The 15,204-nt window shown below is 43.9% G+C and overlaps 1 protein-coding gene across 1 annotated transcript in view; it reads left to right on the top strand.

Annotated features, from left to right (window-relative positions):
• Nucleotides 1-15,204, top strand: part of MAGI2 (membrane associated guanylate kinase, WW and PDZ domain containing 2) — a 1,230,330-nt gene that overhangs the window by 1,194,135 nt on the left and 20,991 nt on the right. The window lies entirely within an intron of this gene.

Genomic DNA, 15,204 nt, shown 5'->3' on the forward strand with positions numbered 1-15,204 from the left:
GCCAATGGTGCTTCAGTACAGTGCTTTCAATTACTAGGAACCGGCAGATCCTCTGCAGTCCTGCAGATCTTGCCTGTCCCTTGCTATTGCAAATGTGATAGTGAAACAGCACCCCCACTGGCAGGAATGTATGTGGAGGACTCCACACCTTAGAGGGAACATTGGAAAGGAATCCTTAGAAGCAGTCTCTCCAGCTCCCTTACTGGGAAATCCCTAAACTGGAGTGACAGAAGAGACTAGGAAACAAGCAAGCCCTTCTGGCAAAGGAAAAACACTTTAGAGTTCAGTTTTTCTCTTTTATAATAATAATGCTAAAATTTATTAGAGTTAATAAATGGTTACAATAAAAATTCTTTTATCCCAGTATTACAGAAAATTGAATGCTTATTTATATCAGTCCAAATTTCAGTATAAGGAAAATAAAATCTCTCTCTCTCTCTCTCTGTTTTTCCTTCGGAAGCTGTCAGACTACTGAAGCTTAATTTTGTCCAATTACTTAATGCCTTATATTTTCTCTCTTACTTATCTGGTATTCTTCAACTCTGACCTCTAAGGTCACCTTCACATAATTCTGTTTCTTTGATATTTTTCTCAAATATTCATCATTTGCCCTTTGTAACCTCTTTACCTATCACTCATTCTGGTCCTTCACTGAAAATGGCTCAGTTTTAATTCGGAGTCTGTTTGAAACAAACAGACACTTGTTAAGTTTATGGCCCATTACTAGGGCTAAGCAAGCCTGTCTATGGTCTGTGCGAAAACCAAGACACAAACTAGCTAATTGCCCTACTAGATCAAAAATAAAAGAATGTTATATAAAGCTGACTGATCTGAAAAACCAAACAGCTCTTGATAATAATGAACCTGTCTGGGCCTTCTCTGAACCGAAGCCCTGAAGCTAACAGCTGATATTAAAAGCATAAACTCTGTGTGACCCAGAAATGGCACTTCATGACAAGCTGGCTTTGCAGCTTGCAGAAAAGAGGAACCAAGAGCTAAAATGTTCCAGCCAGGGGCGTAGGCCAGAATGTCTATATGGGCTTTCTGCAAATTATCTGGACATGCAGGCTTAAGATAAAAGGTTGCGGGCAAAATGGACTGTGAAGCAAGCTAATAAACATTCTAATTGATATGATGTTGCTTTGGACCACTTTGCTAATCTTGATCAGCTGTAGAAGCAAAGAGGAAGATGAAAAAAAAGGCAGACCTAATGACAGGTATCCCATAGACTCAATGTTAAGTTTTCCATATATAAGTGATTGTAATTTCTACTTCTGTGGAGATGTGCTTAGAGACTGCACCTATATGCATCCTGTGTACTCTCCCATGAGAAAAGCTTTGTAGACATTACCATTATTGGCTGTCTGTTTTTCTTATTTGGTAAGTGAATAAAACCTAGTATTTTCTCATATCTTTGTGGTGTGCACTTTTGTTTCTCCCTAACTGCTGGAGTGCGTGGAGCATTCCTCTGGGTTGGGAACAAAGAAATACTCTATACAAGCTGGTATAACTATGGGCACCTAAATATAAGGTGCACCAATACCTGGTTACATTAGTGTTCTGTAATAGAATGCGGGTGCCCAGACGTTGTTATTTAGCATCATCAGGGCACCTAAAAAGAGATGGCCGCTTACAGAATTCCCCCCTTAGTGACACTGCTTCCCAGCTATCCTTCTGCTATTACGTTTAGTGTGCTCCTTGTAGAATCTTGTTGCCTAGGAGACAAAAATAATTACCTACTAACTAAAAATAATTATCTCAAAGATCTAATAAGTTATTACTAATCAAGTTCCCCCTGAAATTTGCTTAAGTGTTCTGTTTTCACAGATGACAATAATTGATCTAAATTAGTTTCTTATGCTTCCCTTCCAACCAATGCCGAGTAATTCTGTCCAATCCAGCACCCTAATTAGTGAGTCAGTCTGTGTAGTAAGATTAGAAGGCAGAGTGAAAGGGGGAGAATGAGCACCTTAGAATGCCTTTCCGCAGGATTTGTGACAGGAGAGTAACTACATGCGGTTTCAGAGACTTGTGGAAGCTATGTTCTTCGAGGATGCTGTTGTAATTCTATGTATGTGTTTTAATTATTTCTTAGGTTTATCATGAGTAGAGAGGTGTGGTAGCCGTGTTAGTCCGCTTTTAAAGGTAATCAATAGAAATAAAACAAAATAAAACATGGAAAAGAAAATAAGATGATAGCTTCTTTATTGGACATAACTTAATACATTTCTTGATTAGCTTTCGAAGGTTGCCCTTCTTCGTCAGATCGGAAATAAGCAAGTGTTGGTAGATGACAGTATATATAGGTGAAACATCAAAGCATTTTCAGTGACAGTCTTGGGGGTGGATAGTGAGAGACCAGGAGATATGCATGGGAACATCAAAGCATTTCAGTGATAGTCTAACAGGATGGGGGTGGATAGGTGAGACTGTCACTGAAATGCTTTGATGTTTCACCTATATACTGTCATCAACCAACACTTGCTTATTTCCGATCTGACGAAGAAGGGCAACCTTTGAAAGCTAATCAAGAAATGTATTAAGTTATGTCCAATAAAAAAGGTATCATCTTATTTTCTTTTCCAGGTTTTATTTTGTTTGATTTCTATAGATTCTACATGGAATGTTGCTATTCCACTAGCAACATTCCATGTAGAAGTCGGCCCTTGTAGATCACCAATGTGGCCGCGCAGGCTTCTGCTTCTGTGAGTCTGACGTCCTGCACGTACGTGCAGGACATCAGACTCACAGAAACAGAAGCCTGCGCAGCCTTCTACATGGAATGTTGCTAGTGGAATAGCAACATTCCATGTAGAATGTCCAATAGTAGCAACATTCCATGTAGAATCCCAAGGAGTAGCAAGATTCCATGTAGAAGAAGGGCAACCTTTGAAAGCTAATCAAGAAATGTATTAAGTTATGTCCAATAAAAAAAGCTATCATCTTATTTTCTTTTCCATGGTTTATTTTGTTTTATTTCTATTGATTAGGTTTATCAGGGTCCCTTTTACAAAGTTGAGGTAGGGCTACTACAGCAATGGCGTGCGGCAAATTGGCTCTACCACAGGGCTTGCCACAGGAGCCTGGCAGTAATGCCAGTGTTTACCATGCGCTGTTTCCAGCACTTAAAAAAAAATCTTTTTTTTTTTTTTAGCACCGGGGGCTTACCCAGCAGTAATCGGGCAACACCACTAGCTGCCAGGTTAGTGCGGAAACCCATACCACCTCCTAAATAGGAGGCCATAGGGGCTCCCCCAGGAAATGGCTGCATGGCAAGTTCTTTACTTACCACATGGTGTTCCAAGCCAACCCCTTCGAACTTCTAGGGTTCAATAGTCAAAGGGAATTTTCTGTATAATGACAGCTGTTTTCCAGATAATTCCCCTAGTCAACTGAGTGCACAATGCTCACATACCTTTCCCTATGTAGATACTAGTGTATTTTCAAAAAGAAAGTATGCACTTATTTCAACTTCCAGATGTACCCCAGGGAATTTATGCTCTTACATTTACACTTCTGCTCAACCATGCACCAATTGTTTTAAATGTGCATGTAACCACTAACACCTCCCCAGCCCCACCCCTCCGCATCCACCCTGTTTAAGTAAATATGCATGTGCATGCCTGTAAGTTTATCCACATATCAGGAAGGCAGTTTTATTAAAAAAAAAAAAACTATTTCAGCATGTAAAGCACTTCTCCCTTCTTGGAATTTTAAGTCCCATGGCCCTTCGAGCCTCCAGCTTCCCGTTTAGCTTGGCCACCAATTCTCCATTTCTCGGTGCTTTCCTTTAAAATGGGTCAAACAAAATATGTAATAACATAGTAAATGACGGCAGCTAAAGATTTGTATGGTCCATCCAGTCTGCCCAATAGGTTTAAAATGGGCTTCTTAGCATTTACCGCACGCTAACAGAATTAGCGCCGGCTAAGCTTTAGTAGAAGAGCCCCTATGGAAATAGCTGAAAAGTGGTTTTATTTATTATGCCCACATCATAGTCACATTCATTCTCAATACATAATTAATCTAACAATATAGCTAGCTAACATCATTTTACTTGCTAATTTCAACCTTAAGATGTCTTCCGCTCCCCCACTGAGATACACAGCACCTGCATGTGATGTGAATGCGATATAAAATACGTATACTTGTTCCTGATCTGTCTTGCCATTTTTAGGATGCAGACCGTAGAGGTCTGCCCGGCACTGGCCTTACTGTTAAATTACCACTCGTGTCCTGCACGACACATCAGCAGCCATGAGGTTAAGTTTTGTTTTTGATTCCATCTTCCTGCTATACAAGGATCCTCTGTGTTTATCCCATGCCATTTTTAAATTCCTGTCACTGGTTTTCTCTCTCCCACCACCACCGGGAGGGCATTCCAGGCATCTAACAATCCTTCCTTGAAAACTTATTTCCTGGCGTAACTCCTTAATCTACCGCTGCAACCTCAATTCATGTTCACTAGTTATACCACGTCCCCACCTCTGAAAAAGATTTGTTTGTATATGAATAACTTTCAAATATTTAAATGTCTGTATCATATCTCCCCTATCCCTTCTTTCCTCTAGGGTATACATATTCAGCCATAGGAGCCGGCACTGTGGGTGCTTGAGCACCCCCCAATATTGAGAAAATTCCATGCATGTGTCCAGGGGAGGGGTTATTTCCATTGGGCTTAGCACCCCCTATAATTTTGAAAAGTTGCTCCTATGCTCTCCAAGTCGCTTCTCGTTCATCTTTTTACCCAATCCCAAAATTATTTTTGTTACTTTTCTGTTCACCGCTTCAAGTCATTTTATATCCTTAGGGGCCCTTTTACTAAGGTGCGCTGAAAAAAATGGCCTACGCTGATGTAGACGCAGGTCTGTTTTTCAGCACGCCTGCAAGAAAGGCCTCTTTTTTTTTTTTTTTTTGCTGAAAACGGACGTAAGGCAAAATTAAAATCAGCGCATGTCCATTTTTGGCCTGAGACCTTACTGCCACCCATTGACTTAGTAGTTAAGGTCTCACGTGTTAACCAGGCGGTAATTGTCAGCACATGTACACTGCCGATTACTGCCCATTTAGCACCATGCAGTAGAAAATAGAAATTATTTTCTGCTGTGCGGTTTACATAGTTTATACAGGTACTTATTTGTACCTGGGGCAATGGAGGGTTAAGTGACTTGCCCAGAGTCACAAAGAGCTGCAGTGGGAATCAAACCCCACGATGAAAGTCTGCTGCACTAACCACTAGGCTACTCCTCCCCTAGCAACATTTCATGTAGAATTTCAAATAGTAGCAACAGCAACATTCCATGTAGAATCTCAAATAGCAGCAACATTCCATGTAGAATCTCAAATAGGGAAAGGGAAATGGGACTTGATATACCGCCTTTCTCTGGTTTTTGCAAGTACATTCAAAGCGGTTTACATAGTATATACAGGTACTTATTTGTACCTGGGGCAATGGAGGGTTAAAGGGTCCTTATACTGAGGTGCACCAAAAAATGGCCTGCGCTGGTGTAGATGCATTTATTGGATGCGCACAGGTCTATTTTTCAGCGCACCTGCAAAAAAGGCCTTCTTGGGGGGAGGGTGAAAATGGATGTGCAGCAAAATGAAAATTGGCGTGCATCAATTTTGGGCCTGAGACCTTCCCACCACGCATTGACTTAGTGGTGCCAATTACCACCCAGTTAGCGCCACACTCCGGAATATTTTCCGGCGTGCATAGCAGATGTGCGTTAAAAAATGAAATTGCCGCCCCGGCCATACAATAGCTGGGTGGTCATTCAAAATTGAGGTGCGTAGGACATGCATACGCGTCTATGTGGCTTATTAAAAGGGCCTTAAGTGACTTGCCCAGAGTCACAAGGAGCTGCAGTGAGACTTCAACCTAGTTCCCCAGGATCAAGGTCTGCTACACTAACCACTAGGCTACTCCTCCACTTCACAGGGGTGTATTAATGTGATCGCCTAGATTATTGAATTACCCTTTTTTATTGCATTTATTCTAGTTTTCTGAACCACTGCAAGGTAATACAGACGTGTATGTTTAGTGACGAGCTTAGGTAACATTGAAAAATGAAAATCAGTAAGAAATGTTTCAAAAATACCAAGCAGAAACTCATTCACATCTAGATTTTAACCATAACCTGAGAAAGAGCAAAGTCATTAATTTGGTGCTTCTAAAGCATAAAATTATGCATCTTTCCTGTTTGTTAGCTATAAAAAGCCATCATCTCAGTGATGCCAAAGGATGTCCTAGGGATACATTATGGTCTGAGCACAGCTTTTAAAGGTTTGATGCTTTTTCTTCAAGGCACAGATTACATCATTGTCCTTTCATCTTCCCAGTAATTTTGATGTTTTCTTATAGGCTCTCAACGTTAGCAAAAATTAGATCTCTGTGCTTTTCAATTCCATTGTTTCTATACAGTCACCGATCGGTGCTACTTACGTTTAGTAAATAAATAAAGATTTTACTAAGAACATTTTCTGCCTAGTCTCCTATGGTGGGTGGGAGGAATAGATATTTTCCATCTCAAACTAAAAATGTTTGCAAGTGATTAAAATTACAGCTAATAATTGATAGAGCATGAGACCACTACTCTCTGTCTAATCAGCATATGAAAACTGGTGGTTTAAGTGTTTGTTTGTTTTTTAATCTATTTGTATTCCTATTACCTTTATGTTCCAGAATCCATGCCAAAGGGCAGATGGTTATACAATACAGTTTTATTGTAAGCAAATTAAGCATGCTGGCAATCATTTTTAAACTTGGACACAGGGCCGTGCCAGCGCGGTAAGCGCCGCAGGGGGGCGCCTGCCTTCAAGGGCACCGCGCCGTCGAGCTGTATTTTTTTTTAAAGCCTTACTCCTCCGCTCCAGCCCCGATTCCCCGGCGCTTTAAATTTGCCTCGCTCCGCCTCCAACGTGTGCGCAGCATCAGTGAAAGCGCTGCCTGTCTGACGTCTCTCTACCAGCCTTCCCTTCGCTCGTTTGTTCCCTCTGTGTCGCGCCCTCAAGGAAATGACGTCAGAAGAAGGCGGGACACAGAGGGAACAAACGAGCGAAGGAAAGGCTGGTGGAGAGACATCAGACAGGCAGCGCTTTCACTGACGCTGCGCAGACATCGGAGGCGGAGAGAGATAAATTTAAAGCGCCGGGGAATCGGGGATGGAGCGGAGGAAGCTCAGGCCAAACCCAGCCATTTCCTCCATCGCGCCTCAGATGGCAGCTTGGGGGAGCAGCGCTCGGCTCTTTGGCACCGCCCAGCTCTTCACGTGCCTTGGAGCCAGACAGGTCCGGGGGGCGCGTGCGCCAACTGATAGTCTGCAGGGGGGGCACCAGAGACCCTAGGCACGGCCCTGCTTGGACAAACAACTTTTTAAACACTTTTCAAATAAGTGCTTAGCAAACAATTTGTCTGTCTGTTCAAAGGCATGATTTCTGACCATCAGCTTCATGAAGGCTGATTTCAAACTTGAGGTGAAATTTTGACAAATTATACTATGAAAAATCAATGTGAGCCTGATTAGTCAAGGGGTCACTTCCAAGAGGGTGACATTGAAAAGTGCCTCAAGCCTAATGTGTTGGGCACTGTGGAATGTCCGAGCGTGACAGTGCCACAGCCTCAGCACAGACTTCCCCTGAAAATAAAATGATACATTGGACGCTATTCAATTCAAGCCAGCGGCCTCACTATTGCCAGGAAGGTACAGCTCCTTATTAATAAATGTGCCCAGGATGTTGTATCAAACTGTGATGGATTGCAGAGGTGGCCGAGATGAGCCACCTGCGTTTCGTGCTTCTTGCATCTACGGGAAAAAAAAAACAGCTTATGAATGTATTGCAAGATAGTTCCAAGACATTTCCAGTTTGCAGTTGAAAAATTGTTCCCTGATTCACCGAGTGTAACAGTTAAATGGTAACTGTGCTATTTGTGTATATCAGGGGCGTATCTGGAATCCGGCGGTAGGGGGGGCCACAGCCAGAGAGGGGGGGCACATTTTTGCCTCCCTCCCCCCCCCCGCCGCCGCCGCCGCCGCCGCTTCTCTCCACCCCCTCCCCGCCGTCAACCCTCCCCCGCTGCTTACTTTTGCTGGCGCCGAGGTCCGACCCGCAATCTCCGTTTTTCATCTTCCTCCGTGGCCATGCTTCCAGGAAGTAATGCTGCAGTGCTGATTCGTTGAATCCAGTTCGGCGTCTGACGTCAGACGCCGAACTGGATTCAACGAATCAGCACTGCAGCATTACTTCCTGGAAGCATGGCCACGGAGGAAGACGAAAAACGGAGATTGCGGGTCGGACCTCGGCGCCAGCAAAAGTAAGCAGCGGGGGAGGGTTGACGGCGGGGAGGGGGGCCAGGGCGAAATCTGCGGGGGCCCAGGCCCCTGTGGCCCCACGCAGATACGCCCCTGGTGTATATGTATATGTGGATAGATAGGGAGACTGGCACGTATAGGGTTAGATTCTGTAAATGGCGCTAAAATGATGCGCAGTAAGCTAGTAAAGGGTTCTCTGCATGGAACAACCTTTGCAGAATACTAGCTTAACACACATTTCCCCCAGGATTCTATATATCGCACCTTAATTTCCACATAGAAATCGAAGCGTGTTCTGTAACAATTTGCATAACTTAATTGTTTAGCTAATCAGCTCTGTTAATTGGATGTTACCAATTAACTATCAGCACTAATTGGCGTTAATTACTATTTATACACACAACTCACTATGCGTATTCTGTATCACGGGGCACATAAATTCTAAGTCACATAGTTGAAAAAGGGGTGTGGCCATGAACTAGGCCTGGGCATTTCTAAAATCTGTGTGCGTTGTTATAGAATATATCTGCTCTGGGGGAGATTCTATATATGGTGTCTAAAAATCAGCGCTGAAATCAGTGCCAACTAAGAGTATAGGCACCGATTATAGAATACGCTTCGTTGATATTTCAGCACCTAAATCTACATACATCCATTTACACCAATGAAAATGTAGTGTAAATCCCAGCATGTAGATTTTTATTTATTTATTTATTTATTTATTTATTTTATTTGTTGCATTTGTATCCCACATTTTCCCACCCATTTGCAGGCTCAATGTGGCTTACATTGTTCCGTCATGGCGATCGCCATTTCTGGAGTGAGAGATACAACCGGTATTACATTAGAGATTATGATTGACATGGAGGGTATTTTCGACCGGGGATGCCCATCTCTAAGGGCAGCGCCTCGAAGGGGCGAGGCCGACCGTATTTTCGAACGAGATGGCTGGCCATCTTTCATTTCGATAATACGGTTGGGGCCGGCCAAATGTCAGAGATGGCTGGGTTTGAGATGGCCGGCCTCAGTTTTCGCCGATAATGGAAACTGAGGCCAGCCATCTCAAACCCGGCCAAATCCAAAGCATTTGGTCGTGGGAGGAGCCGGTATTTGTAGTGCACTGGTCCCCCTCACATGCCAGGACACCAACCGGGCACCCTAGGGGGCACTTCTAAAAATTAAAAAAAAAAATTAAAATAGCTCCCAGGTGCATAGCTCACTTCCCTTGGGTGCTGAGCCCCCTAAATCCACCCCAAAATCCACTCCCCAGAACTCTACACCATTACCATAGCCCTTATGGGTGAAGGGGGGCACCTACATGTGGGTACAGTGGGTTTTTGGGGGGGAGGGGTTTGGAGGGCTCCCATTTACCACCACAAGTATAACAGGTAGGGGGGGATGGGCCTGGGTCCACCTGCCTGAAGTGCACTGCACCCACTAAAAACTGCTCAAGGGACCTGCATACTGCTGTCAGGGAGCTGGGTATGACATTTGAGGCCGGCATAGAGGCTGGCAAAAAAAAATGTTTTGTTTTGTTTTTTTGGGTGGGGGGGGGGTGGTTGGTGACCACTGGGGGAGTAAGGGGAGGTCATCCCCGATTCCCTCTGGTGGTCATCTGGTCAGTTGGGGCACCTTTTCGAGGCTTGGCCGTGAAAAAAAAGGGACCAAGTAAAGTCGGCCAAATGCTCGTCAGGCCCAGCTTTCTTTTTTCCATTATTGGGCGAAGCCAGCCATCTCTTAAGCACACCCCCCATCCCGCCTTCTGTACCCTGCCGACATGCCCCCTTGAAGTTTGGCTGGCTCCGCGACGGACTGCAGTTGAGGCCAGCCAAAATTGGCTTTTCATTATGCCGATTTGGCCGGCCTTGAGAGATGGGCGGTCATCTCCGGATTTGTGTCGGAAGATGGCCGGCCTTCTCTTTTGAAAATAAGCTGGATAGTAGATTAAGCAGTCAAGTATAAAGAGTTCATATTCAGAATAAGAGATCAAGTGGTATACACTGGGCCATATTCTATAACTTGGCACAAAACTTTCGGAACACCCATGAAATGTCCACTTCTCCACCCATAACCATGCCCCCTTTTACCTACATGCATTAGAAGTTTGGTGCATATCATTACAGAATACGCTTAGTGAGTTGTGCGCCTAAATTCTAATCAGTTCCAATTAGTGCTCATTATTGCTTGTTAAGCGAAAGAGCGCTGATTACAGCACTTGTTAAACTACGTGCATTGTTATAGAATCTGAGCCAATTTTGGCACCAATCTCTAGGCGCTCTGTATAGAATCCAGGGGTCTGTACCTAATTTTGGCATCGGGAAGTACACCAAGTAAAACATGGCATAAATGGCCATGACTACATTTGGTTGTGTGGAGAGGCACTCAGCATAATTCTATATACAGTGAAACCTCGGTTTTCGTCGATAATCCGTCTGAAAACAATCGGCGAAAACCGAGGCAATTATTTCCATATGAATCAATGAGCAGGAGAACGCGTGGGTTGCCCTTTGTTTTCGCAAAATTAGCAGCGAGGTCACGTGGGCACGCCGACGAAATCCGAGACAAATTTTTCACGGAAAAAACCGACGATAACCGAAGTCAACGAAAACCGAGGTATTACTGTACTGTGTGGAAATTTAAGCCTATTCTATAAAATATAGCTCTAGTTTAGAGAATATGCATATACCCCTGGATACTATATAGCACGCCTAGAGTTATACGCAGTTTGATGCGTAAATGTAGGTGTATTCTGTAACTGCACGTAGATTAATTGTTTTAACAGGCTGTTAAGCGTTGGTAACAGATCTTAACAAGCAATAATGAGCACTAATTGGCAAAAATTAGAATTTACGTGCGTACATTGCTAAGTATATTCTGTAGTGTACTGTGCCTAAATTCTACCACACGCAGGCAAAAATGGGTGCGGGTAGGGGCGTGGCAATGGGAGTTTCGTGGGTGTTCCAAAATCTACGTGCATTGTTATAAAATATGGGCCAGTGCACGTAAGATTTACACCCGCTTTTCATGGACGCACATAGATTTAGTCACATGAACTACGCCTAAACGTATTCTAAATACCAAACGTAGATTTATACGCAGTATTCAGAATACGCTTAGGCATAATTGCCTACCGCACATTAATTTTAGACACTATATATATAGAATTGGGCCCATAACGCTATTCTATAAACCACATCTACAGTAAGACGCAATTTATAGAATAGCGCATAGGCCGGGGGAATGTGCATACTTTTAGGCATGGTCATTTACACCATTGAAAACCTTTACGCCTAAATGTATGTGCGTTCCCCCAAATTCTATAACAACATGCATAAATGTGATTGATACCCTCGACACTCTTACACATCTCCCGTGGCCGTGGCTCCTTTTCAGCTATGCATGTTGGAATTTTTCACGCCCCTTTGAGAATAAGCGTAAAAAGAAGCACATGTAAATTCCAATTATGGACAATTAGTGATGATAATTTGTTATTATCAGCCAATTATCATCACTAATTGGCATCCTTAATTGAGTAGCGCATATAAATTGGCTGCGCGCACAATTTAATGCGCGCTACTCGCTGCGCCTTATATAGAATCCAGGAGTTTATGCAGATATCTGAAAATTGCTGGCCATCAGTGCAGCTAAAAATATTCACAGATCTGCAGTGGGGTTTGAAAATGACACCGTGAAGAGAAAAGATTGAATGGAAAGGCAAGAAAATAATGACAAGAGAGCTGAAAGGATCGTCAGACACAGAAGCCAGTTTACCTAACTGCTCTCTGGAATGTACTACAGAATGTTGGCTCAGTCCTACGCAGAATTCTTCCTGCCAAGCAGACCTTGCTATACAACAAATTTGGGGGCCCTGCGCTAGCAGCAACGGCCATTTTTGCCGCTCGCCATAGCCCCTTTTACTGCAGTGAGTAAAAAGGCCGAAAAAAAGAAAGGACCGTGCAGTAAGTTCGCACTTGCCACACGGCCATTTTATGGGGTAACCAAGCAGCACGCGACACCCCTAGAGAAATATTTCAAAATATTTCCTCTAGCACCGGAAATGGAACGCGCTGGGGGGTGGAGCTACCGCCAGCACCCACGTTGGGCCGGCAATAGTTCCGGGTTGCTGTGCAGCAACACTTTAATAAAAGAGCCCCTTTAGCTCTAAAATATTCCTATATTTATTTAGGTAGATAATATTGTGTATTTAAGCACATTGGATTAGTGCACCAGACCCTGCTCTGGCCCAAAGATGGCTCTGAAATGAAGTCTCAGAGAGCAACCAAGCAGCTTGAATGAGAAACATGAAGGATTTGGGAATATCAAGCAGTAATCTGCATCATTTATCTCCATGTGCTAACTAAAAACTCCCAAAAGCACGTATTCCTTTTCTTCAATGGTAAAGCAACATTGCCACTCAATGGCCAAATTTAAATTTAAGATAATTCCCTTAGCTATTTTCCAAACCTCTTATGGAGGTGAGAGGGAGGGGCATAATTGAACGAAAACGCCTATCTCCATGGGCGTTTATCTCCAAGAACGGGTCCGTGAAGGGGCGGACCGAACCGTATTTTCGAAAAAAATAGACGCCCATGTTTTATTCAACAATGTGTGAGCTGGGCGTTTTTGTTTTTCAGCGATAATGGAAAATGAAAGCGCCCAGCTCAAAAACGAATAAATCCAAGGCATTTGTTCGTGGGAGGGGCCAGGATTCGTAGTGCACTGGTCCCCCTCACATGCCAGGACACCAACCGGGCACCCTAGGGGGCACTTTTACAAAAACAAAAAAAAAGGTAAAAGAGCTCCCAGGTGCATAGCACCCTTCCCTTGTGTGTTGAGCCCCCCAAATCCCCCTCAAAACCCACTGCCCACAAGTCTACACCATTACTATAGCCCTAAGGGGTGAAGGGGGGCACCTACATGTGGGTACAGTGGGTTTGGGGGGGTTGGATGACTAATAAGCATTAAGCAGCACAATTGTAACAGGTAGGGGGGATGGGCCTGGGTCCACCTGCCTGAAGTCCACTGCACCCCCTAACAACTCCTCCAGTGACCTGCATACTGCTGTCAGGGAGCTGGGTATGACATTTGAGGGTGAAAATAAAAAGTTGAGAAACTTCATTTTTTGTGGTGGGAGGGGGTTAGTGACCACTGGGGGAGTCAGGGGAGGTCATCCCCGATTCCCTCCAGTGGTCATCTGGCCATTTAGGGCACTTTTTGGGGCCTTATTCGTGAAAAAACAGGGTCCAAGAAAAGTGTCCTAAATTCTAGCTAAAAACGCATACTTTTTTCCCATTATCGGTGAAATGCACCCATCTCTGTTCGGCAGATAACCACGCCCCAGTTCCGCCTTCGCCACACCTCTGACACGCCCCCATCAACTTTGTCCGCATCCGCGACGGATTGCAGTTGAAAACGTCCAAAAATCGACTTTCGATTATACCGCTTTATTCGTTTTTGTGAGATAAACGTCCATCTCCCGATTTAGGTCGGAACTTGGGCGTTTTTCTCATTCGATTATAAGCAGGAGGGTGTTCTACAGACAGGGCTAGTGCAAGAATTGTAGGCACCCTAAGCAAACCTGATTCTTTACACCCTTCCTCAATCAATTTTCAGTTCTTGGTTTGCCCCTCTCCCTATATTTTGATAATCATGATCATCGTACAACAATCCTATAAAAATGCTTAACTGAACATAATACTTTTAAATATAAAACTTGGGGGGGAGGGAGTTATCAACGCAGGTTACTATTAAGTCGGGTTATTTTACCACAAATCAGGCTATTTAGTTATTTATTTTCAATATTTATATACTGCCTAGAACCAAGCGGTTTACAATTTCCTTACAAGTACGTAAGCACATAAGCACCGCCATACTGGGAAAAGACCAAGAGGCATATTTTCAAAGCACTTAGCCTTCCAAAGTTCCATAGGTTTCTATGGAACTTTGGAAGGCTAAGTGCTTTGAAAATGAGCCCGCAAGAGTCCATCAAGCCCAGCATCCTGTCTCTGACAGCGGCCAATCCAGGCTTCAAGAACCTGGCAACCACCCCCCCCCCCCCCCCCCAAAAAAAAAAAAAATTAATAATGTTGAATGGACTTTTCCTTGAGGAATCTGTCCAAACCCCCCTTAAACTCCGTAAGGGCAGCCGCTGCCACCACATTCTCCGGCAACGAGTTCCAGAGTCCAACTACATGCTGAGTAAAGAAAATCTTTCTCCTATTTGTTTTAAATCTATCATATTCTAGCTTCATCTTGTGTCCCCTGGTTCGATTATTGTTAGAAAGTGTAAACAAACGCTTCACATCTGTCCGCTCTACGCCGCATACTGGCACTATCCCTTATGGGCTCACAATCTAAGTAGTATATTGTACCTGGGGCAATGGAGGGCTAAGTGACTTGCCCAGGGTCACAGGGAGCTGCAGAGGGAATTGAACCCAGTTCCCCAGGATCTCAACCCACTGCTAATCGTTACACAGCAGCAGAAATTGAACCTGGTTCCCCAGGTCCACAACCCGCTGTACTAAGCATTAGGCCACGCCTCCATTCCACAGGAAGAGCCAGAAGCTATTGGGGCACCCAGATATTCAATGCCAATGCCTGAAAAACTATCTGGGTAAGTAGGGCCACGTAGATAGCTGTCCTAACTTGCCCAGGTATCTACCTGGGTACCAGAACTGAATATTGACTGTACCCATATAATTTCTGGGTGCTGCTGAAGACCCCAGATATCTTATGGCAAAGCATTGAATATTGGGTTCCAAAATTTGCCTGTGACGGTCAGTATTTCCAAAAATGCTGGCCACCATGGGGTGAATGTTGACCCAAATACACACACTCACACATAATGAAGGATATTTCCAAAAGTAATTTACCCAGTTAATGGGCCCTTTTA

This window comes from Microcaecilia unicolor, chromosome 10 (assembly GCF_901765095.1).
Source record: "Microcaecilia unicolor chromosome 10, aMicUni1.1, whole genome shotgun sequence".
NCBI lineage: Eukaryota > Metazoa > Chordata > Amphibia > Gymnophiona > Siphonopidae > Microcaecilia > Microcaecilia unicolor.